This window comes from Ictidomys tridecemlineatus, chromosome 7 (genome assembly GCF_052094955.1).
Source record: "Ictidomys tridecemlineatus isolate mIctTri1 chromosome 7, mIctTri1.hap1, whole genome shotgun sequence".
Lineage (NCBI taxonomy): Eukaryota > Metazoa > Chordata > Mammalia > Rodentia > Sciuridae > Ictidomys > Ictidomys tridecemlineatus.
In genome coordinates this window covers 139,468,704-139,495,168 of record NC_135483.1, presented here as the reverse complement: position 1 = coordinate 139,495,168, position 26,465 = coordinate 139,468,704, and the positions used below count along the sequence as shown (strand labels likewise).

The following is a 26,465-nucleotide window of genomic DNA, read 5'->3' as shown; positions in this document are numbered from 1 at the left end:
TAAATTAGACACTGATGGAACTTTATTTTATTTATTTATTATTTATATGTGCTGCTGAGAGTAGAACATAGTGTCTCACACATTCTAGGCAAGCACTCTACCACTGAGCTACAAACCCAACCCTAGAATGAGTTTTAAGATGCAGATAGCATGAACTTTTCTTGATATTTTAGAAAGTTCTTTTCAAGTCTCATCATTATTATGAAGCATTTTAGTGAAATGCTTTTGGGGCTGAGGCAAAGTCTGAGCCTGGGGCATCTCAGTGTAGCTCAAGCAGGTCAGCCATAGACCCCAATCTACCTCCAGGCCCCCTTGTGCCTTCTCAGGGTGCCTTCATTGTCTGTCTTTACCTGGGAGTCTCTGCCAAGTCAGTGGTGCCCTGGACTCTCATCCCAGGAACAAAAGAGTGTTTTAATATCTGCCTATGTCATATGCCTTAATGACAACATCACTCTTCAGACTCCAACAACTTGAATAAGATGGCTTACATATAAATCTATGTAAAATATCTACGTATATTATTCTTTATTAGTCTAATTAATAATTGACAAAAATATAAATTGCTCTGCTCTCTGGGCAAAACATGAAGGGTTACACAATTTTATTCTATAAGCAGTATAGGGAAACTACAGAGTTTTAAAATTACTCTCCCCTATTTATTTATTTACCTCTTTTTTGATGCTGGGGATTGAACCCAAGACCTGGCACATGTTAAACTTGTGTTCTACTACTGAGCTCACCACCTATCCATGTTCCTATTTTTAACTATCCAAACATTAAGGAACCCAGTCTGTGCATGTACACAGTCATAGCTGTGTGGTCTATAGGCAAGGTTCTTAACCATTCTGGGCCTAATTTTCTTCACTCAAGGAACTAATTCTCACTCTTTTTTTTTCCTTTCTGTATTCCAACAACACAGTAACAATGCTTTTTTGTTTGTTTTTGATATGTTACATTGGAGAAGGTTTTTTTTTCCCCTTTTAAAAAATTTTAATTTTGGTAAAGAATGAAATTGACCATCTTAACCATTTGAGTAGTGGTTAAGTATATTCAGAGTATTGTATAATCTTCACATCTTGCAAAACTGAAACTCTCATTAAATCATATCTCCCTATTTTCCCCTCAACCCCAGCCCCTGGCAAGCAACATTTTGCCAGATCTCTCATATACATGGAATCATGTGTATTTATTCTTTTCTGTCTGGCTTACTTTCATAGACCATAATGTCTTCAAGTAGCATAAGTAAGAATCTCCTTCCTTTTTAAGGCTGAAGTGATGACCCGAAGGAAGGAAGGAAGGAAGAAAAGAGAAAGGAAAACAAAGGAAAAGGAAAAGAAAACTTATTTCTGAAGGTAGCTAGGACTGTAACGTTTTAGGATAGAACAGGCCTTGAAATCCAATCTATTATTTTCACACGTGGAGGTTGAAGCCCAAAGAAGGTAAGCGACTCACAGGAGCTCATCCTGCAGGTTGGTGAGGAATTTGGGTCAGAGCTCAGGTTCTGGGAAATGCAAGTCCTCTACCAAAGGAAGTGCTGGGGCTGCATCCGGAGAATTCTAAGAAGAGTCACCAGGTTTAAATAACAAGAGGTAGATGGGAAACAGCTTTGGCTGCAGGACACATGGACCTGGAATGCAGGGCAGACCCAGCTGGGGTTGGGGTGTGGGATGTTGAGGTGGGGGTGGAGGGATGGAAGAATAGTATGGGGAAGGGGAAGGCGACACAAGAGGAGAAAGGCACGTCAGGCACTGAGAACTGAGCCTTGGTGGAGGAACCAGGCTTTGAAAGGTGCTAGTGAATAAAAACATGCAAATAACTCCACCCTTTAGGAGCTAAATCAAGTATTTTTCATGCCTACCTCCTCCACTAAGTTTAGTGAAGAAATCATGGAGTTCTCAGTGATTCCCCTCACCTGTCCACAGATGCTTGGCATACCTGAAAATAGGACAAAGACATTAAGGCCACCCAGAGAAAAATCCTAGCTTGCAAATGCCTCCTTCGGGAAACAGATTGACACTCTGGCCCATTAAACCATAATCAACACTCTGACAAGTGTGATGCAATTTCATCAGGAACTTTCATGTTTGGGATAGAATACTTGGGTTGCTGGGGTGGCTGTAAGGGGTGATACTCAGAAGAGAACAGAAGCAGGAAGGAAACCCAGAAGAGGGATTCATGCATGTGCTCCTCTGCTTGATCTTGGCCTCATTTGTCTGCAGTTGTGGACTTGGGAATTTGGTGGTTAATCTGCCTTGACCAGAACAGTCTGACTGTGAATTCCTACAGTCTCCTGATTTATGATGATTTTTCTTTCTCAACCCAGTTAATTTTTTCTTACACCAGAAGTTTTGTCTCAGATGATTCATTAATAGTGGTATAAGGCAAAACATTACATAATGTGTATGTTTTATAGGCACCCAGAATGTATTCCTGCCACCCACGGGAACTCTAATTTGATGTTCATTTATTTCAAGAGACTTTGTTTTCCAAGAACTAATTCTTCAAAGACTTATCGAAGAGAGCTAAGCCACCTTTATGGTGGACACAATTTTCTTTTTCTCCCATGCTCCAATTCCTGGCTGGCTATAAAGCTATCAGCCTCATTTCCATATCAAACAAAGAGGAGGCAGAAAAATACTCCCCTGATCCACATAAAAAGACACATTACTGCAGATTGTCTAAGAACTTGTTTTTATGGCCAAAATTAGCAAATTATTCACAGTAATAGGTGAGTCAGATGACAATAGTGTTTAAGAGAACAAAGCTGTTCCTCAGGACTCTGACCCCAAAGGCAGGTCCCCAGCTGCCTGAATATCTCTGCATACTGACAGCCAGAAAGCTACAGAGAGAGGGGGGGGGAGGGAGAGAGGGAGGTGCAACCAGGAAGTCTGCCACTTAGCCCGCACAGCTACTAGAAAATACATTCCAGGGCTTGCTCCCTGCCTGCCCAGAGGCTCCATGGGTGGCCACTGAGTTAATTTAGGAGCACACATGGCACCCATCTCGATAGTGGTCCCAGGGAAACTGGGGGGCTTCAGTCACCCAATTGCTATTTCCTTCCTTGATCTGAAACCTTTCTGGAGGTTTTGGAGACTCTCAGCTGAAACATGAGCCTGCCAACTGCTAGGTATGAGCAGAATACTCTCGACCTGCTCTTAATTGATATCGATTTAATAACTCGCTTGGAAATGTACACTGGGGTGCAAGGTGTTAAAAACATTCTTGGCACCTTTCTATATGAGACCTGTCCTGGGGACAGTTTATCCAGCCAGGGTAAATTGTTGTTGACCATCTGGGATTCAGCTCCCCTTCCAATGAGGCCATGGTAAAAGATGAAATAAATATGCCCTGAAACTGGACCTAGTAACTCGGCCCTCCAGAAGGGAAATACGTCCTCAGGCAGGAGCTGGAATCCATCTGTGGGCAAATAGGCCCAGCATTCCAGAAGTAAAACCTGCGAGGAGCCCAATGAAGCAAGCAACTTGAGAATTTAGGCTGCTGTTTGTTGAAGGAATACCTAAGATCAGTCCCCACTGCCCATAAGTAGAGGATATGTCTGGTGTCCTGGCCTCTCAGGGACCTGTCCTCTGCCATTTGGCAGCTAGGGCTCTCCAAGAGTGCCTCCAACCCTAGGGGTTTTGGGCACTGGCTCAGAGGTGCTTAGATCTGGCTGCAGGTGAAAATCACTGGGGAGATTTCAAAGGTATCAATAATCCAGGCCTCGTTTATACTAAGAAAATCACAATCTGTGAGGCCTAGGCACGGCTTTTTTTTTTTTCTTTTCTTTTAAAACTTTTACATTGAAGGTCTGGGAGGTTTCCTTTGTGGTAGAGTATAAGTTTAACATGCAAAGACCCCAGGTTTGATCCCCAGCACCACACACACAAAAACAACCTCTTACATTAAAGTGATTACAGATACACAGGAAGTTATAAAATACAGACATGTCCCAAGTACCCTCATCCAATCTCCCCCAATGATCACATCTAACTATAGGTGAATATCAAAATCAGGAAATTGACATTAATATATGTGTATAGTCTAGGTCATTTTATTACATGTATAGATTTTTGTAACCACTGCTGAAATAAAGACACAGAAATATTGCTTTATTGCAAGACTCCTTCCTATTTATTACCCCTTTATAGTCAAATCTACACTTCACATTCTATCACCAACCCCTGGCAATCATTAATCTGTTCATCTCTCCAATTTTATCATTTTGAGAATGTTATGGAAATGAAATTGTATAACATGTAACCTTTTGACACCGGCTTTTTTTTTTTTTCACTAAAAATAATCCCCTTGAGAGCCATTCAAATTGTTGTGTGTATTAGTTGCTCCTTTTTATTGCTGCTTAGCATTCCATTGTATGGACACACCATTATTTATTGATTCACCCAATAAAGGACTTTTTGATTATTTCCAGTTTGGGGCTATTACAAATTAGGTCTCTATAAATATTTGTACTCTGTGTGTGTGTGTGTGTGTGTGTGTGTGTGTGTATTTTTTTCCATTTATTTCACTTTTATAAGAGCTTCCTAGGTGACTCCCATGAGAATCAAGGCTAGCAACCCTAGGACTAGGGGAAAATAAAAAAGTGGCTACCAAATGTCTCAACTATTTATTAAATTCTCTTTGTGACAAGGTTGGTTGTGTATCAGAACCAACCTTATGTGTGCATAAGAACACAGATGCCAGAGTCAGGCTGCCTGGACTCAAATCCTGGCCCTGCCACCTAATGGCTTAACCTTACTATGCCTCAGTATCTCATCTATAAAATGGGGCAGTGACACCAACCTCACAGTGTTTTAACATGTATTATGTAATGAATGCATAAGACACGTAGAGGATTAATACACAGCTCAATAAATTGGTGCTAATCATCACACTGGATATTGCCAATTCTTGGCTTAAAACTCCTCAATGACTATTACAATGGATGTCTAGATCCTGCACATAAGCCTACAAGAACTTGTGTTGATGACTTACTATGGTGCTAAGGTCTAAGGATGGGTGGCACTTTCTCCTGAAAACCTTCTACTGGTTTTGCCCCTTCCCTATGCTTCTCAACACGCTAGCTTGCCCGTTATGCCAGTTCTCCTGGACATAGAATTGCCTTTTTATATGTTTGCCTCCATCTGTTTATACATGAGAGCTCCTTAAAGGCAGGGGCTTGGTGTCTTGCTTGCCGCTGCATCTCTAGTACCTAGCATGGTACTTTTTGGACTTCATTAAATATATGTTGAACAAATGAATAAACCAGAGTCCTATTAGTGTGTGTAGCAGGAAAGGATTTAAAGCCTGGTGAGTGCCCGGGGAGGTCCTGATCTGCTGCTTATTCAGGGTGGTGAAGCTCAGGAAGCCTCTGCAGAAGGCGGAGCCCAGGGTCAGTCCCTGACTTGCTCCTGCTGGGAGTTGCAAGGCCCTTAGCTTCCTCAGGAGCTTTCTCAGTTCCATTTGAGTAAGACACCACAGGCTGGGAGGATGCAAACAAGGGCAGCCACATGTCATCCTGAAGTCTGTAAAAGCGAATAGATTAGGACTCACAATTAGAAGAGACAAGAGTGTGAAGTGGTAGACCAAGTACTTTCCAGCTCCTTGGAGTATTTATCTGGAAAATGTGGAAAAGAATACCTTCGGCCCAGATTCTGGGGTCAGAATGCCTGGCTCCCAGCTGCTCCACTTACTACTTGGTGACTTTGGACACTTAACCTCCCCATGCCTCATTTTTTCATCTCTAAGATGTGTGTTATCACAGTACTTACTTTCTACGGTTATGAGGATTAAAATAGTTCATAAATATTTAGGATGATGCACAGAATTAATATTAATCAAATTAAAGGAAAAAACCCACCCAAATACAAGAGGTTAAAGGATGGCTGTGGGGATCAGACAGAAGGAAAGCGCAGCCCTGTTGTCCATATGTATGGCTTTCCGAAGAAGATTTCGCTCGCGCTTTTAGTCTACATTCAAAATTACACACTCGAATAAATACCCAGAAAATGGTGAAGCTGTTAGCAAGGAGCCGTGGGACACCATGGAACCAATCCTCTCAGGAGGGACCAGAAGTTGCCACCATCTGATGTCTGCCTTGTGGCTGCTTGAAAGGAAGTTGGGGGTAGAAGTCCAGCTCCTAGTGGACAGGTGTTTGAAACCCAGAGCCATCCTTACAGTTGGCACCTCGGTGAGGTCTCCACAGACAGGCGCGGATTAAGTCGAGAGGAGACCAAATTGCTCTTCCACCTGGTGCTGGTGGCCCCAGCAGGACAGGGCTGAGGCTCAGTGACAGAGTGTGGGCAACCACAGCTAAAACCTTCATTTGCTTATGTTCTGTTCTGCAGAGAAATCTCAAGTTCTGGTCCCCAGAGCAGTCAATCCAACGACTTTCATAGATACTGTCATATTCGCATTATACTTCCATCTGGCCACAACTGTTTCAAAGAATCAGCCGCATCTCTCTTATTATCAAAAGAATAATGTAATTAATGCAAAATTTTAGGCCCTGAATTTAACTGTCAGAAGCAAAATAAAAAATCAGTACCATGGTCATTACCTTTCCTTAGAAGTTTTGATGTGAGTTAGAAAAGAGAATACCAGAAAAGAAAGGAATTTTGAAGTATTTTATTCTTGTTTTCTATTAGGAATTCAATCTCTTTTTTTGGGGGGGGGGCCGAGTACTAGGGATTGAACTCAGGGGCATTTGACCAGTGGGCCACATCCCCAGCCCTATTTTGTATTTTATTTAGAGACAGGGTCTCACTGAGTTGCTTAGCACCTTCCGTTGCTGAGGCTGGCTTTGAACTTGTGATCCTCCCAAGCTGCTGGGACTACAAGCATGTATTACCATGCCCAGGAGCAGTTCAATTTTGACTTTATTGATTTTTATTAATATATAGAGATTTTTCAGAACTCAAGTAGAGCATATAGGCAAAATTAGGAACATAATAAGAAAGTAAGTTCCTCTGAAATTGAAATATAAATATTTATGAAATGGTTGTATCTTTGCAAATTTCTCAAACTGCCATAAGAAATGACTTGCAAATGTGACTGATAAGACTAACTAGGATGAACAGGATTCTAATTAGTGGTGTTTTGCTTTTCCTAAGACACTGTTGTAAGGTCAGAGGATTGTGGTGATGGAGGTAGAGAATGGGCAAGAATTTTGAAGGATGGAGTATTTGTCAGTCACCGGCAGATGATGCTCAGCTGGCCTGATTGAGGCAGGGTTTTCTCTGTCTTCAGGAAAACTCCCCTGGGCAGAGAGCCGCCAATGGAGAAGATGCCCAGTTATCCTAACTGCACACTGGCTCACTTCAGACAGGACCTCTTGAGAGTGCAGAGGCCTGCGCCTGCCTTGAACACTGTTTAGTCAGCATGGCTAGTGGCTTGGGACTCAACATTTCGATGCATGGCCTGGGTGGCTGTAATGCAGAGCCTCCCAGCCAGCACTTTGAGAACCTTCCTATGGCTCTTCTACCTCATGGACTTCAACCTCTCCAAACACTCATCCTAACTTGGAGTGTGCTTAGATTTTCCTACTGACAATAAATTCCCTTTCTGTTTTATTCATTCATCATCTGAAAAATTAGAAAGACAGGTTTCAGCTCTCCTAAAAACTCAGGAGGGCAGCAGAGCTATCTCAGGGATCAGGGGTTGAAGAATCCATGGGAGCAGCTCGGCCCTGCAGAACTGTTTCACAGACTTTCTCCCGAGCTTTCCTCACAATTCACAGGAAGAAAAAGATTTTGACTTAAAACATGATGAAAACTTTTAGATTGCACTGATCAATCCTCCAGAGCCAGAATATCACATGATAGGCTGAAGAAATTGAGTCCTGAAGCGTGCCAGGCTGAGGCTGCGCTGTGGGTAAGGTGGTCACCCTACAAAGGCACAGGCCCCCACGTGTTCTGGTCTAAATCTTCTTGCTTCTCTCTCACATCAGTCCACTCTCAAGTCTCACACAGCCCCCCCTTTTTTTTTTTGTAATTTTCAGAAGTTCCAATGAAAACAGAAGAGTTGGAATCCATCTTCTCGCCGTGGGAAGTCTATCCATTACCTGCCACGCTCCACACCTGTCCTTGAACTATGGAAACCAGAGTGTACATCATGCACAGCCTTTTATATTCTTTTACCATAAAGATTTCTCCCTGGTTTTACATAGTTAACGAAATCTTAATTTCTAACAGATACACAATAATCCATTATTATGATGTGACAAAATTTATTCATTGACTAAAAATGCAGTTTGTAAGGCCTTTCCTCAGGAGGACTGGTGGCAAGTCCATTCCTAGAACCCTTTAACAAGAAACAGAAAGATTTAAAACAGGATTAGATACTATTAAAAAGATTACATGGAAAAGTATTCTACATTCAAGAATGAATTAAATTATAGTTAGGTTTCTTCAAATATAAATAATATACATCTAATGAAGGGAAAAGGGTCAGCTACTCTCTTCCCTTTAATATTTCTTACCTAATAATGACTACTAAATATTCAATGCTGGAATACCAACATTGCCAACCTTTTAGTATAAGTCTTCCTAATAGTTTTCATGGTTACATAGGCCTGTTTGAAAATTGAAAATAGTATTTATACTGTTTTTAAGAGTATGCTATAATTTTTTTTGCAGTTTTTAATAACCAGGCTTCTTTTTCCTCCTTTTTGAGCTATTTTAAGACTAGATAGTATTCCATTATATGGTTACACTACAATGCCCTACTTGTGAATATTTAAATGACTTCCAATGGGGTTTTGTTTCATTGTTTTTGCTATTACATACAATGCTGCAAAGAACAATATTTTGTACATCTCTCAGACTGGTCTCTCAGGATATATCCCTTTTGGGGGAACAGCTGAGCAAAAAGTAAGCATAATTTTAAGGCTCCTGATATATCTGGAGTTGCAGGCAGGGATTTGATGCCAATGTATATCCCTAAGAGCAGAGTTTGAGAGTACCCATTTTCTAATATGCTCACAAATAACACTTCGATTAAGAAAACATTGCCATTCTGAAAGTAATAAATGATACTCTATTTATAATTTCTAGTTTATTATTAGTGAGGTCAACACTTTTTCATAATTTATCAACTTGTGTGAGCTGTCTGTCTTTATTGGGATGATTTTCTTTTTCTTAATAGTTTGTAGGAACACACTACTTTCCATGAAGATAAGACCGTAACATCTTCATGTATTCTTAGTGCATCATAGAAATCAATACATACAGATTAAGTGAAAATATTGTTTTTATGCCACAAATATCATCTTTCAGATTATATTTGCAACCTAATATTTTAAAATATACATAACAAAATTTACCATTTAAACATTTTTAGCTATACAATTCATTGGCATTCAATACACTTGTTGTGTAATCATTGCCACCATCCACCTCCACCATCCACCTCCTTACCATCTTCCCAAACAGAAGTTCAGTACATATGGAAAATAACTTTACTTCCCCCCGTGCAATTTGATTATAATTTAAAATTGTAAGTAGTGACACCCATTTTTTGAAAATTAAATGTAATTTTTAACTGATATAAAACTATAAAAATTGTAAATCCATTATTCTTTTTCCATTAGGTTGTCTTTAACATTATGTGTGGAAAGGTACATTCGTATATATTTTCTCCTACTTTGTTATAATTTCTTCTTGTTTTCTTTTTTCTTTTCTTTCTTTTTTTTTTTTTACGTTGATCCTTTTCTTTATCCAGATTTCTTTAAAAATCAAGCAAAAGTTAATGCCTGTTGGGAGACCATTCTCCTATATCTGTCATGTTGCTGCATGTCTCATGAGCAGACTGCCATTATCCTCGGCTAACTTTTCAAGGATGTTTATGTGGTGGTGAACAGACTTGGAAAGTAGAGACAATGTCCCCTTAAGAGCAGGGGGCAGGTTTTTGGTTGTGCAATATTAATAAAGATAATACCTCCATCTGGGGCAAAGATCAGGCAGGCTTACTGCCCATTACAAAAAGACTAGATTTCTTAAGCTTGGGGTACCTCTCCTGTATCCCCGGCATTGCATGCAGGCAGCAGCTGGCCCCAGCTTCAGTCTGTGGGAACGGGAGATTGGAAGAAAGGTGCAAATGCTGACTCTCTGGCTACTACTGCTGCTGCGGTGGTCTGGGACCCGGCAACTTTGTGCCTTCTGCTGTGAGCCAATGGCAGACAAACTTGGGGGTTTGCAAGCAGGTAGTTCATAGATCTTGAGAATGACACTGAATTTTTTTTTTCCAAAAATTCAATTAATTTTCAAATCATTTCTTGACTGATTTGAAATTTCACCTGGATCATAAAGAAACACTTAGATATGAGGGCTGGGGGTATAACTCAGTAGTTGAGCGCTTGCCTAGCACATGTGAGACACTGGGTTTTATACTCAACACCAAATAAATAAATAAACAAAATGAAGGTATTTTGAAAAAAGACAAAATTACAATTTAAAATAAAAATTAAGAGAAAAATTTAGATATACTTGTGGTTATTTTGTATCTTTTTTGTTGTTCTATTTTTTTTCTATTTGTCTATTCTGGAGACAGTAATATATATATATAAATTTTATAGTACATTTTAACATCCAGTAAATAGTTTCTTCTTTATTTTCCTTCACCTTATTTCTTCTTTTTCCCCTCTTCCTGTCCCTGTAATATTTTGGGGCTCTTTGCATCAGAAGAAAGGTATCTGGCACATAGTGAACATTCAATAAATATTTTTTGAGTGATATTAATGAGATTGAGAAATAGTTCCTTTTCGATGTTTGTGATTATATTCATTATAGCAATGAAACTGGAAATAATTTGATTTCTCATGAGCTACAAATGTAAGAAAATAATTTAGTCAGGTATGATGGCACATGCCTACAATTCCAGTGACTGGGGAGGTTGAGGTAGGAGAATTGCAAGTCAGAGGCTAGCCTTAGCAACTTAGCAAGCTGTTTCTCAAAAGAAAAAAAAAAAGGGCTGGGATATAGCTCAGAGATAAAATACACTTGGATCAAAAAAAATTATTTTATCCTATTAGAAAATGCCTGATATGAGAGTTCTTATATCATTTCTCTTATTTCAGAGTTTCCTGGATATTTGGAGAATTCTGAAAGTAATATTTCCCAACAATCCTAAGGTGAGTTACAGGTCAATATTTGTCACCTTTTTATGGTCTTTACTATTTCATCACTCCTTATTTTCATGAGTGTAAGCTAGTGTTTTGTCTTTGCTAGGAATGTTGCAGTTCGCTGTCTAAGGGAAGTCTAGTAAAACAACAACAAAAAGTCAAATATAGCATTTTTTTTTTTATGAGAGTGCATTAGGAAGCAGCATAAGTGTTTAGACCTAGTCTATTGCTACAACTGTACTTTAAGTATCACTGACTTTATTCCTAGGGGCGTCTGCTTTTGGTGCCCTTCCCTGAGAGCTATTTAGTTGGTCACTGCTTGGGCAGGGGCCTTGGCTGGGAAGGTGAAATCGCCAGCCACCCTTGAGAGTGGCCTACTACTCTGTAGAGAAACAATGAATTACCTGGCCCAGTTTCATCTGGGTTTTGCATGAATTTCTAATTTCTCTCTTGTATTCAGGGTGAACTGTACTTTTACATTCTGGAAAATTGGATAGAATTTGTGTCAGTATTTAATTTGACTAGGGTAATCTGAAAGTGCTTCATACAGAAATGAAGGTATTGAAATATTGGAGGTGGGACTAGACTTAGTTGAAAGTTTCTATCTTCCACGCACAAGATAAACCAAGTTTTCAGATAGTTTTAATACTTCTCTTTCTATAAAGTCTTTCTATAAAGTCTTTCTATAAAGGCTCCATGTCTTTATTTTTTTCTAATTGAAACTATTTATTCTCCAAATTTAGTAAAGTACTTTGTCATGTGTGATAAAAAATACATGTAATTTCTAGATACAGATAACTTCTAGATAATCACATTTTAGTGAGGAGCTTATGATCTCTGAAACCAGTGACTGGAAAAGAAACATTCACATCAAAAAACCAACTCTTTGCCAAGGGTTGCCAGGATGAATTTTGAAGTTGCTTCCTTATTCTTGAGCGTGGAAGTCCCCTTGCCCCAGATTTAATTGTCAAAGCCATCTGCATCATGTGGGTAATTTTGAAGTTGCATAGATGGAGCTTAAACATTCTGCTGTGGATGTTTTATGTTTGTAAACTTTCTCTAATGTTTATCCAGTGACAATGTGGGGCTATATAAGCTCCAAAGGAATAGGGATCTTTATCCCTTTGCTATTCCAGCTCTTGGCACAGTACTTGGAGTGGAGTAGGTACTCATTAAGGACATGTTGAATGAATGGTGTTCCCTTGTTACAGACTGGAAAAAATACCCTGAAGGAAGGACTGTAATTTGTCTAAGGCATGTCACAAATCATAGTAATTAAAGAATTAGAAATGGCATTCTGTTAATTTTGGTAACTAGCCTTGATGACTGAACTAACTTAATCCAGGTAGAATTATTCCTTATGCTTCTATGACCACCTACACTTTGCTATCTTTTTTATTTTTATTTTTCTGGTACCTGGGGTTCTGAACCACTGAGTCCCATCCCCAGCCCCCCCTTTTTAAATATATATATTTTATTTTGAGACAGGGTCTTGCTAAGCTGTTCAGGGCCTTCCCAGGTTGCAGAGGCTGACTTTGAACCTACAATCCTTTTGAGTTGTTGGGATTACAGGCATGCGCCACCTTGCCTGGCTTCTTTGCTACCTTTTTAAGGAGCCAAAACATTACCAACAGTCCAGAAAGGAGGGAGGTTAGAACTAAGAAAAAAAAAAGGGATTAACGAGATATAATGAAAGCTGCATATGCTTTAGTTCTCTAAAAAGATGTTCTAATCTAATTTAAAAAGAGTTTACATATTAGTATTGTAATTTACTTGCAGTGATATAGATCTGATATCTACAATGGGCCTGTGGACAGAACAAAGCTTTGTCAAAGGAAAGTGGCTGTCACTCAACCAGGAATCAAGGGCATTTTCAAAAGGAAGAGTTGTGTTTGTAGCCATGGGGAGAATTTTTTGCAAATAAACTCTTTCTCCCATAACCAAGGGTTGCCATTTTACTGGTGGGAAAACATTGCCAATTTTATGAAACATTTTAGGCACAAAAGCAAAACCTCTTAGATCCTCTTCTGAAAATAACTTGACATGAGCATTTCTCCCATTCCCTGAGGTCTGGAGCAGAGCTCTGTAATTTACAGGACATGATTAGGAAGGTTCTATGCCATTTTAGACTAATTATGTAAATTGGAAGGAATTTACCCTTTCATTCTTTATAACAAAGTATTTCCCTTCTGTGAGTACTAAATTCTAATGAAGCTTTAGTTTGTTTCCTTTTGTAACTGCTGCCTTACAGTGCTTTGTCAATGAGCATTAAACAAATAACCAGGCATCTCTTTTTGAAAGACCAAAATTAAAATCCCAGATAAAGATGGTGAGACAAAACACGTTTTGCCAGTAGTTAGTCACCTCACTTGGCAGGGAGGGATTTGTTTTTGTTGCTGCTCGCTAAAAAGACACAATTATAATATGGTCGACTAGATTCTTCCCACTTTAACTTTTCCTAACGTTTCCAGGCCTTACTACTTGGCAAACACAACTCGGGACAGATTTCTTTATTTTCTCCTCTGGCCTAAAACGAAAAACCCCCACTTTCCAAACTGTTACCACCGAAGAGTTTATTAAATGGCTGAAAAAGACAGCTGGTCCTACCATCTGTTAAGATTTTTCAGGGGCCAAATAAAACAGGTTACACCTTTCGCCATGCCAAGTCTTGTGATACCCCCTTCCTCTCACAGCCTGGGGAGGGCTAATCTGAATTTCACGCTCTGATTTTGCTATTGCTAATGTTGGAGCTTCTTATGCGTGCTTCTCCACATTGCTTACATTACCTCTCTTTTTTGAGTTACAAAGCTATTCTCACATTTCAACCCGACTCATTTGCAACCTATTACCTTACCCTTCTATAATCTCTATAGTTACACCAGTGACTAGAAGGAAATCCACAGATACCTAACTAATTTCTGACTTTTCAAGCCAAAGGGGAGAGCCAAAAGTACGATTCTGTTGTTTTGCAACCATTTTTTTTCTATAAGTGCTAATGGAGGTAATTCAGATTTTGGAACAAAGGCTTAGCTCACCACACGCTGCAGGTGTGAAAGGGTTGAAACAAAAGAGATGCTAACCCTAATGGTATTTCTTGTCATTAACAATTCTTTGATGTTCACACTGGAGCCTCCCTTTTATCTTTTAGTTTTTCAGCCATCTTTGTTAACACGCAGCTCAATTGAATCTTTTCCCCCCACCTCCCCCTGGCCTTTAAAGACATCTGCAAAATGTTTATGCTAAGTTAGTTTCCACTGCATCTTTTAGTACCAAGGCAAAGTAAAATGAGATAAAGCTTGTGAGGTTATTATTAAAACATCAGTAAGTTTCTATCATTAAGCTGAAGGGGAAGATCAATAAAAAAGGAGCACTTAATGTTACTTTAATAAGGATGAGTTTCCTGTAACAGGACTTGGGATTAACTTTAGTATCGCTGAAGAGCGCTTCACAATAAAGACGTTGCTGTGATCAGAAGAGGGTGACTTGCCTTTACCCAATTAAACAGTTTGCAAATACTTTGAATGCACTTGATCTGTTATTTCCTGTTTCATTGAAAGCCTTCATCATGAACATATTTTAAGAATATTTTACCACTGCCTTCCTTTTCTTCTCTTCCCTGTGTCATCCCTGGCAAGCTGCCAAAGATTTTTTTTAAGCAGGTTTGCTTGTCTGTCCTTCTGTCCACTTAGGATTGGGGGAGGAGGAGGTGGGATGACAGGGCTTCAGAAAAGTTTGTTTAACTTGCTTTGATGACAGCAAAATGTAGGGAACAGTCAACACCACATAATATACTGTCCTAACCTATTCAGCAGCCGGATCTGCAACCATACTGTGGGAGCAAAGTAGAATCATATGTTTCTCACCCAAATGATTCAGCTAATCTTGCTAGTATATTTTGCATTGTCTTGAACAAAACAGAAATGCTTGTTAATTGCTTCTGAATTGATACATCTTTTATCTGTATGTGTATGTGTTGGGGGGGGGAGTGAATTGTTTAACTAGTTTAACATTTTTCCTAGTATAAGTGGGGATCTCTGTGGACAGTTAATTTGTTTCAGTCTGAGAACTTGTTATTTGGCAAATATTAACTTGGGGCCAGCACAATACTGAGTCACAACTGAGATAGGCAGGGAAACTTCCCCCGGCCTTTATATATAGTTCAGCCCTAAATGACAGATACTAGGGGAAAGATAATAAGCAAAGATAAAATACAAATTAATGTTAACAATGTATCTATTTTATGATTTTCCTCTCATATTATTTAATAATTCTTAGCATTTATATGATGCTTTTCATCTTCAAAGCGCTTTACAAATGTTAGCTAATTAACCATGAGGTAATGAGGCCTGGATGATAATGCTGCAGTAAATTTTCTCTAGCTCAGATTATAAAGTAAAAATGGAGATGTATGTATTCATACATTTTTAAAAATAGCATTAGGTGGTCGTAGAGATTTTGTGAATCAGAGACTCAGGCAATTTATCATCTATGTACAACTTCTGTGTATGTCTTTGTGCAAAGAATACCTTGGGCATTTCGGAAGTGGATGAACTGTCAGGATTTTCCCACCTGGCAGGTGGTTGGCAAACTTTCTGTCATTTCATCCTTGATGGTACTATTCCTTGTTATTTTCACCTTGGACTCTCCTCATCTAATAACACAGACAGATCCAAAAGGAAGGACACTCACAGTTGGGAATTAGGGAGAGACACCCATTTTCTTTTTTTTCTCAGATTTTCCATGGACAGATTTTAATGAAATACTTGCTAAAACACCTGTGTTATTTTGTACTACCTTTTATAACGATGCTGGTTAGTTGAAGTCCATTATTTTAGAATGTGTGTATGTGCTCTGTAGACAGTTAGGCTGACATTGTTTAAGGCCTAAGTAATATACTTTTTATTTTTATGTTTTATTTTTTTGGTACTAGAGATTGAACTCAGGGGCACGACAGGGTCTCAGTGAGTGGCTTAGGGCCTCACTAAGGCCCTTAGGGCTGGCTTTGAATTTGCAGTCCTCCTGCCTCAGTTTCCTGAGTTGCTGGGATTACAGGTATGTGCCACAGCATCTGGCAAATAATTTTTTAAAAGAAAAGCATACTTTATTTAATCAAAATTATATCATCTGATATAAAATGAACACTACTAAGAAGTTAAGTGATTAATAAAAATGTTTTAGTTCATAGTGGACTTAAATTACAAACTAGTAAATATACCCCTTTATGAGAAAGAATTGCTAAACTCAGCCTCTGAGGGCAGGTCTTGTTTTCCTGATAACTTAATTTGGAAAAACTGAGAAAGTTTATCAGACTTCATGAATAAGATTGTGTGTGTGTGTGTGTGTGTGTGTGTGTGTGTGTGTGTGTGTGTGTGTGTTGCTGAGGACCAGGCCTTGCTTTTGCTAGGCAAGCACTCTACCATCGAGCTACCCCCCCATCACCACATGAATTGATCAAGACGATTCAGAGGGAATTTTATTTAAACCACTGAAAGTCTTATGTGCTCTGTCTAATTAAAGAATTCTAGTTTAGCAGGTTTTATCTTATTTACTAAAGGCTTTTTCCTCTTTTCTCTGAGTTATGGTTTAAGTTATGACACATAAGAATAACAGGTAGAGATCTGTCTGCTTCCTCTGTCCTCCCAATACTTGGGGGACCTGTGAACATCATTTGGAAAAAGCCAGTCTGGAGTACAAGAGACAATAATGGGTTAAATATTTTACTTTTCATTCTGATACTTTTGAAGTCCTGAACACCTAGTATGTGCCTCTGTGTCTTCACTATAATAATAAACCAATCAAAGGGAAAGCTCAAGACTAGGGCATACTGAATTTGACTCATTTGCAACCTGATTCTATAAATGTCTTAGTGCTATGGCTTTTTAAAACCAGTGCCTGTTGATAGATTGGACATAAAATCTACTGTTGTTGTACTACTAGATACCCCTAAAAAATGAATGACATTGAATGACTAAGAGGAAAAAAATCATTTTGGAAAAGATGATATATGTGATGGAATGTTCTAAATTACGCGTACAGTGCCAAGTCTTTGCCATGCCAAGGCGCTGTGTTACATGTTCCACACATAGCAACAACATGTTAAATATTTCCTGGTTAATTGATGATCTGGTTTAAAATCTGGATAATTTCCAGGACAGATCACTTATCCTTGTTAAAATGAATGATTTAGCAACATGTGTAATTTCAGTGACTCAGGAGGCTAAGGCAGAAGGATGGCAAGTTTGAGGCCAGCCTCAGCAACTTAGCAAGGCCCTATGGAGTTTAGTAAGACCCTGTCTCAGAATAAAAATAAAAAGGACTATAGATTTAGTTCAGTGGTAGAGTGCCCCTGGGTTCAATCCCTAGTACCAAATAAATAAAATAAATGACTCACATATATTCCAAGGTCTCACACTAAGACTATTTTTTTTTTTTTGGTGTGGCCACTCTGGCCATATTAGCAGAAATGGTGTTGCTATTTTCCTTCATAAGAATAGTAAAAGGGGACCGATTTACTCTGGAGTAATATTCCATGTTTAGGCTTTGTATGTCCTTTCTGTCCATCTGGAGGGCTGTTTTCTCTTTTCAGTAGGCAAAATTCTCTATTTACATTTTAATATTTTTTCATGTAATTTTTTGGGGTGGGAATGAGTTAAAACATTAATTAAAGACAGCTTTCCTGCATGGTCTAATTTCATTTTCTTCCTAATATTTCCTCTCTCAGATATTAACCAATAGTTCATGCTCAATTAGTTCCTGCATAATCTCTACTTAATTTTCTCACTTTACTATACTTATATACATGTATATAACTGGTTTAACACAAACATGTATTTTCTAGTACAGGAGGGAACCAGGTAAGACTGTGATTTAGCTGTTTGGTGCCAGAAAACAGAAAGAGGTAAATATCTACTCTAACATTGTTCTCTTATTTATCTCTCCCCTTTTGTATTTTTAGTTTTTTGGTACCAGGAATTGAACTTAGGGGTACTTGACCACTGAGCCAAATCCCCAGCCCTATTCTGTATTTTGTTAAGAGACAGGGTCTCACTGAATTACTTAGTGTCTCACTTTTGCTGAGGCTGGATTTGAACTCGCAATCCTCCTGCCTCAGCCTCTAGAGCCACTGGGATTACAGGCATGTGCTACCGCATCTAGTCCTCCCCTTTATTTTTGTGTAATTAAAAGCTACCTTAGTTACTTCAAAATAATACCATGAAGCCAACAATATTTTTTCTTCAAAGTCGAAGTAAAACTTGTACATAGTTTAAAAATTTATTTAAAAGGATTTCTTCATCAAATGTCTTTTCTTTAATCTAATGCCCCACCAAAGAAGCTCTTTCTCCTTTGCAAAATGTTTTCAGTAATGTGTGGGAAAAACAGTGCCCAGAAAACAGTAAAGGGCCCAGGAGAAAAACTGCAGAGTTCACAGTGGGCAGAGAGGAGAAAGAGAAGGCACTGAGGCATGGCCAAGAAGATCCCACTGGAAATAGACAGGGGGTTTAGATATCTTTAACTGCTGTCCCCTGCAAATGGCACGAAGCTGGAGGGCAAGGACATTCATCTCTGTGTCTAGATCCAGGCAGAGCGTATGGAAGGAGCATAGGGATCAGAGGTAAGATAGTAAGCCTGGCCAATGATGGTGGGGTCGCTAATATGGGACAAAAGTCAGGAGGAGGAGAAAAGAGAACACAGAGTGTCAATCTGTTTAGGCAGCTCCCAGAAGTGGCAGAGAGAGACTGAGGAAAAATCCTACTTCTTGTAATAGGGAAAACAGCAGCCATATCTGTAGTCTCCTCAAGATGTTTAGGAGTGTGCAGTGATGCAACCGTGTAATCTCAGTGATTTGGGAGGCTGAGGCAGAAGGACTGCAAGTTCAAGGCCAACCTGGGCAATTTAGTGAGACCCTGTCTCAAAATAATAAATAAAAAAAAATAAAAGGATTCAATCTCTAGTAGTATAAAATAAATAAATAAAAATAAAGAAGCTTAACTTCAGAACAATTTAGAAGGAAATTCTTATTTCAGGGCTAAATTTTCCAGTTTTGTTAATCTCTACAGATTATAGGTGATTTAGATAGATAGATAGAGAGGAAATGTTTACAACAGAAACTTAAATATTTTGCCTTCTGCTTTGATCTTTTCAAGGACAGTTTCTTAGATCTAATGCCTAGTCCTGCTCTGCATCTAACCCGCAGTCTTTACTGCTGCTGCTATTAATTTTTAGCCCTAAGGGACTATTCCTTTGTCCAGAGAAAGGGGAGCTGGAGAGAAGAATTTGGGAAGAGAGAAATTCACAGACCCACTCCAAGGTAAATTTTTGGCACTCAACATGATAGTTTAAGGTCTTGAGTTTTAATAAACTCCACCCCAATGTTTCCCACAGTACTTAAATCAATGTTTTAGTCCATTAAAAGTTAAAAATGTGTAAATTTATCCATGAAGATTTGCAACAGAAGTTCTCAAACCTGTTGTGCAAGGGAATCACTAAGAGAGGGGTGATCCCTTACCTACCTCCTGAGCTCTGATTGCCAACGACGTATGGTAGGCTAGGCAAAGGTCTCCACCAAGCAGGACTGGTGGCTCTGGTATACCATGAGGAGGCTCTTGGATAAACACTGGTTTATCTGTCACTATCTTGACCTGTCCTGGGCTGGGGCAGGCCTCAGAATCTTCTTTCACCTGTCTCATCTTTTGAAGAAGAGGAGGTGGATCTTGTCCCCAAGACCTCTCTCAGCCCTATGGAATTGAGTGGGACAGACAGACTTCTGTGACCTCAACCCCTTTGGTTCTTTCCTGTATATCCTAAAAGCTGAAAATAGCAGGCTCCTTTCCAGCTAAAAATGGAATGGGAAAAAGTGGGCACCATCACTGAGAAAATGGGATTGGTTAAATGTGATGTGACAATATGACCCCCTGGAGCCAAAACCATCAAGAGAAAGTGGGTAATACCCCTGAGGTCCTTGCAGGAAGTGATTTTTTCCCTGTGATCTTGGTGTGAAAACCTTATCAAGTGGACAGCTCAGCATTTATCAGCAGAATGGGAGAATTGTCTAGTGTGGCTTATTTATAGCAAGAATGCAGAAAGAAAAGAAACATAAAATAATATAAGGGTTCCATGTATAGTGGAGTATGAGTTTAACCCAATCTCTGGCATAGACATAGGCATTCTATACATACTTATTGAGTAAACGAATTTTTTTTTAACAGATCCAAGCTCCATTTCAAGCTATATAATATAAAATACGAGATACACAGATAATGTCTATCACACTTTTTAAGAGAGCTCTGACAGTTTTTAAACTCTCAATTGGATTGATATTTGGTCACATGATTGGAAAGAATCTATAAGCACTGAGTTGCAAGCACAATGATTGGCTGCTCCAAAACCATACAAGTGTCTGTGTTAGTTGTTAAGAATATCTGCTGAGGTCTTTGAGAAGTTGGGGATCTTATGGTGCTTGAGAAAATGGTTTCTTATCATAACTTGTATGTGTTAGTATTGGGGAAAAGATGTGAATTGGCTAAGAAAAGTTATCAAATCACACAGACATGCTATATGCATAGAAACTAAAGATGCTGAATAATAAGAAATCAGAGAGACCCAGAGTATTCACCCTGCATTCCCTGTTGTTTTGTTCACTGTCACCAAGAGTCAGAAATTTCTCTGCAAACCCATCTAGATTCTTGCACACTGCCTCAAAACCTCCAATCATTTCATGTTTCATAAACCAATACTCTGGAAACTTGAAGTTCATTTCTAATTTTGCCTCCATGGAGCTTCTGGAAATCCATTCTGGACTCCCCACAACTTTCTTGATGGAGGCATTCTACACCCCCACAGCAAACCTGCAGAGCCTAGAGTTATTTCCCAGAAAGCTCTAGAGCCCAACTGTACAGACTCGAATCCTCACTCCAGTCTGGGGGGCGGGGGTGTTTTTGGATGAGTTACTGAACGACTCCCACCTCAGTTTCCTATAAAAATGGTACTAATCATGATGGCATTTATCCAACAGGTTACTGTGGAGGTTAACTGGATCAATGAGAAAAAGCCAGGCCTTGGTACACAATAAGTACTTAATTCATGTTAATTGTTACCATTCTCAGATAAAAAATAGATGAAAGCATCAGCATGTTTTATATTGAACTACATTTTGGTCACTCTGGCCCCAGGCAGATTTCAGTCCACTATCAGCAACCATTAAAGACACTGAAATGCAGGCTACTAGCTCCTGGAAAGAGCAAGGTGTAGGACACTGACATACCTGGATTTGTATACTTGCTCCTCTCTGCCAGCTTGCTGTGTGTGGTCAGTAACATGACCACTCTGAGCTGACCATCTGTATTTTTGCCTACTTAGCATAGCTGGGAATAGTACAGGAGAGAGTACTAGTGAAATTGCCCATTTAAAAAAAATTTTTGGTAGTTGTAGATAGACAGCATACCTTTATTTTATTTGTTTATTTTTATGTGGTGCTAAGGATTGAACCCAGTGCCTCACACATGCCAGGCAAGCCCTCTGCCACTGAGCCACAACTCCAGCCTGAAATTGCCCATTTTTGTTAAACATTTCACTTCTAATAATGGTCTTGATGTCCTCAGATTATATCTATAAGTATCTGGGAAGTTCTTGCAAGGCAGTAGGCTTGGTGTCGATACATATTAGAAGAATTACATGTTAGAAGAATTTGGAAAATAGTTTTGGAAAGAAGAACATCTCCTTTCTCTACCAGTTTGATGTCTGCTCTGTGTAGAGACAAGGCTGGTTCTGGATAGCATGAGGTCACGAGGGAATCTGGTAGTTGGTACAGAGAACCCAGAATGCAGAATGAACTGACCTAAAGTCTTGTCTTAACTCTGTTATTCACTCATTGCATGGCCCTGGGGCAAGTCACTGGGCCTCTGTCTTGTCCTCTGTAAAGAGTAGATTGGGCCAGCTGTTTCCCAAAGGTTATCTCTATTCTAAAATATAATCTCTTTTGAGTTCAGGACAGTGCCATTATTTATATCCCTAAGCTGATCTGGCAAGTGACATCCAACCATCCAGTGTTGTCAAAGGAAGGTTAGTTGGTAGAAGTATTTTCTTTGCTTTAAACACTGTGGGGTGAGTAGCAATAAGAGTTTTGTTGTTGTTTTCGTTCTACTCCTTTTGTTTTGAATGGTATGTGGCCCAGTAAAACCCTAGATGTGTGAATGAAGAGAATACCCTGTGTGACTCAAAAGACCAACATTCTTGGCTGTCATTGTTCAAGGGACTGGTGTGGAGAACAGCGAATACCAGAAGTTCTTATAAGTGGGAAGCACTACCCAGATAAGCAAGTAGAAGATCCTTCCAAGTTACCTTGAATTCATTGCTTATCACTGGTTTGTGTAGGTCAAGGTAAATGCACAAAACTCTTCTCTATTTTCAACATGAGCATCCCAAACCCCTGAGCTGGCTGGGCCTACAGGACAAACAGTCCCAAGGTTTTGACACATTGACAATCTTGAGCTGATGACCTATTCAGTCATTCAACCAATTGACTTGGTCAATAACTACTTGGTGGCATTATTGAGAGGTCCTCAATGAATCAAATGACTCAAATTACTGGGTGTGAGTAGATATGGTATGGTGCATGAGTCATGACACAAACAAGAAAAAAAATTAGGAGAAAATCTCAACAACCTTTTAACATTTCCACTTTACATAGGATTTAATTTAGGATAAAAAATGAATACAATTCTATCTATTCTACATAGAAAGGGGGTACCCTATATAAATAAAAAAAAGAAGTCCCCAAACATTTACTTTAGAAATAGTCTCTGAACTTTGAAATGTCTATAAAATGGTGTAGGTGATAGGACAATCCTTTTCTATTGGAGGTTATGTTAACGGTCACTAGGAAACTGGTAATAAATACCTTATGATATCCCACGAATCAACATTAGCAAACATGGCCCTGAGCAAGCCACCTTTCAATGACTAATGATTAACAAGAATCCAATGCCCAGATAGTAGACTAATTTTTCACTTTTGAATTCTATCTACTTCATTAAAAATAGAAAAAAAAACTAGTTCCTCTCATTCTCAAAGTCTTTTTTATTTTGAGATGGGGCCTTACTAAGTGGCGGAGGCTGGCCTGGCACCTGTGATCCTCCTGCCTCAGCTTCCAGAGCTGCTGGGATTACAGGTGTGCGCCATGGCACCCAGTTTGCAGTTTAAATCTTAATCCTGATCCTTTTCTTTAATCTCTGTTCATTTCCATCCTAAAAATTTGGCCAATCCTGCAACCCCCTTGGATTGCCTTTCTACCCTTTCCTTTCTTTTACCTCCAAATTTCTGGAGCAGTAGTCTTCTGCTGTAGGAAACTGAAGTGACTGAGCCAAACACCCAGTTAATAAAATGTGGAGCCAGATCTTAACCTGTTTCTTTTGCCTGGGACAACCCTAATGTGTCGTTCATCCACCTCCCTTCTCCAGCCCTGGCACCCTGATGTGTAAAGAATATTTTCCCAGGATGCATTGGCTTTGTGCCCTCTCTATTCTTTCACTCCAGTTCAGCCTTTCCTTACCTTTTGCTTAACTATCACGTGAATCTTCCAGTGAATCTCCTGGCCTCTTGCTTCTCTCCTTTACACTACTGCCAACAGGCTCTTTCCGAATCCCAGCTCTGTTCATGGTAAGCCTCTGTACAAAATCCTAGAGATTTCTCATTGCCTACTGCAGAGTCCCAACTCCTTAGCACAGAATTAAAACTCCTCCACAATCTACTTCTCCATTTTTTCCTTTTATTTAAGGTCTGAACTTCAATCAAACCAGAACAGGGCCAGAATTTTCTGCTTCAGTCTGATTGGGCCCATCAGAACACTCTTGGTTGCCTGGTTGCACCAGGGTGCTTGAAATGTGGGGGAAGGGGCACCATCTCTAAACCATACCAAGGGGCCTGTGTCCAGCATGACACCAACAGTCCTGTCACCCACATGGTAGGCTGTCAGTTTGTCCTGTCTCAGTCCATTTCCACTCTACTGACCACTCAAGATTTTGGTTAAACACTAATGTTTTCATGAAACATTCCTTCCTGGGCCTCCTCTGATCTTACTTTGCATTTCCTATAGTAAAAATCTACCTATGTCTCACTTCTCCCCTTCAATGTTGTCAGCTCAAGAGGAGCCCAGCAATAGAATCTTAAACCAGTGGTATCTGGAGATTTGTCATCAGGTGTGGCACAAATAATTTACTCTTTATTATAGTTCAAGTACATTGACTTATTCAGTTTAAAAAGGGGAATTGTATGGTATGTGAATTATATCTCAATAAAACTATTATAAAATAATAGTTCAAATGCTTGTATTTGTAAATGATTTATTTAAAAATAATTTTAGGCAGGACCTGCTACAAAGACAAGATATGACACACTTACTCGCATTTGTTTCTACTATTTCCTAAAACCTTATTTAAATGACAGTAAAAAAAGATTAAAGAGAGTAGGCTCAGTGGCAATGAAACTACAAGAGGGAATCAATAAGGAAGGAGAAATTTTAACGTATTTCTGGAAGATAAAATACGATGGAAGAAGATAATCGCTTTGGGTAATTCAAACTGCCCTCCCCTTATGCTAAAATAGGAAATTAGGATAAAAATTAAACTTGCCTGATTGAAGGCACTGGAGAGCTATGAGAGAGTAAAGAAACACTCGAGACCTAGGTCAAAGAGAAGGACTGAATTCAGAGAGGAGAATTTAGCATTTGCAAAACTTTTCATCCAGCCAAAACTAAGAGGTCATTGAGAAGCTGTGAGGCTGAGACATGTGGGGCTGAGGGAACAAATATTGAGAGTTTTACACACCTGTCTCTTACACACACACACACACACACACACACACACACACACACACACACACACATTTTGACTAGGGATCATGAAGTGCTGCTTTCTGAGAGAGAGTGAACCAAACACAGACTGCCCTAACAGGCACTGCAGGCCAATTCATTCCTTCCTTCCTTCCTTCCTTCCTTCCTTCCTTCCTTCCTTCCTTCCTTCCTTCCTTCCTTCCTTCCTTCCTTCCTTCCATCCTCCCTCCCTCCCTCCCTCTCTCCTCCTTCTTCCCTCCCTTCCTTCCTTCCTTTCTTATATTTTTTAGCTATAGATGGACACAATATTATGCATGTATGTATGTATGTGGTGCTGAGAATTGAACCCAGTACCTCACATATGCTAGGCAAGTGCTCTACCACTGAGCCCCACCCCCAGCCCCTGCAGGCCAATTTCAACCCATCACCAGCTCTGACACTGGATGAAAGTGGTCCCACTTACTTATTCCCCTGGCATATATAACTGTTTTATGGAGAAAAGGACTGTTATCCTGGGCCTCCAATTATTTTTTTTAACAAATAATTTTGCAGATATAATTGCCACATGCAATAAATAAATAACCAAGGGAATGAAAAGACATGAGAGAGAGCGACAGTGTAGTCAAACTACTAAAAACAAAACCTTAAAAGGCAGGGAAAAAGACAAATTATATTCAAAGACATAACAAGTTGATTTACAACTCATCTTTCAACAGAGATAATGAGAACCAGTAGATAATGAAGTACTACCTTTGACTTTCTAAGAGAAATAACTGCCAATATAGAATTCTGTACCAATCAAAAATATCTTTCAAGAATGAAGGTTGAATAAAGATATTTTCATTAAACAAAAATTTAGAGCAGCATACTCATGCTAAAGGAAACACTAAAGAGCACTCTGTAGGCAGAAGAAAACAGATCCCAGAATAGGAGTCAGAGATGTGAGAAGAAATGAGAACAATAAAAATGGTAATCATAATTTCTTGTAAAATTTTAAATCTGTTTAAAATTAAAATATAACACAATTGGGCTAGAGATATTGCTCAGTTGGTAGAGTGCTTGCCTCCCATGTGCAAGGCCCTGGATTCAATCCCCAGCACCACACACACACACACACACACACACACACACACACACACACACACGCAAACATAGAAATAGTGCTGATTCTTTAATTGTTTAGCAAGATAGTAGAAGTACCAACTAATATTAAATTTTCAAGCATACACATAGCCGTGAGAGAATGATACAAGTATAAATCTAATAATGTAGCCTTAAAATACATGAAAGAAAAACTGACAGAACAAAAGGAGAAATAGACATATTTATAATCACTATTAGAAATTTAAACAACCTCTCTTGGGCTGGGGATTTAGCTAAGCAGTGAAGCACCTGTTTAGCCTGTGTGAGACCCTGGTTTTGATCCTCAGGACTACAAAACATACAAACAACAACAAAATGCTTCTCTTAATAAGAGATTTATAGAAAAAGCAATCAAAAACTAGTAAGCATAGAGATGCCAAT

General features: G+C 39.2%; 1 protein-coding gene across 8 annotated transcripts in view; it reads right to left on the bottom strand.

Annotated features, from left to right (window-relative positions):
- Nucleotides 1-26,465, bottom strand: part of Myo3b (myosin IIIB) — a 505,529-nt gene that overhangs the window by 46,452 nt on the left and 432,612 nt on the right. For 5 of the 8 annotated variants that reach the window (XM_078017569.1, XM_040294448.2, XM_078017567.1 and 2 more), the window contains one exon: nucleotides 6,610-8,298. The exons of 2 other annotated variants lie outside the window; for them this stretch is intronic. The gene's annotated coding sequence lies outside the window, so the exon portion shown is untranslated. Of the gene's footprint in view, nucleotides 1-6,609; nucleotides 24,792-26,465 lie in introns of those variants that run through there. One more of the 8 variants, XM_078017566.1, reaches the window with a different exon arrangement.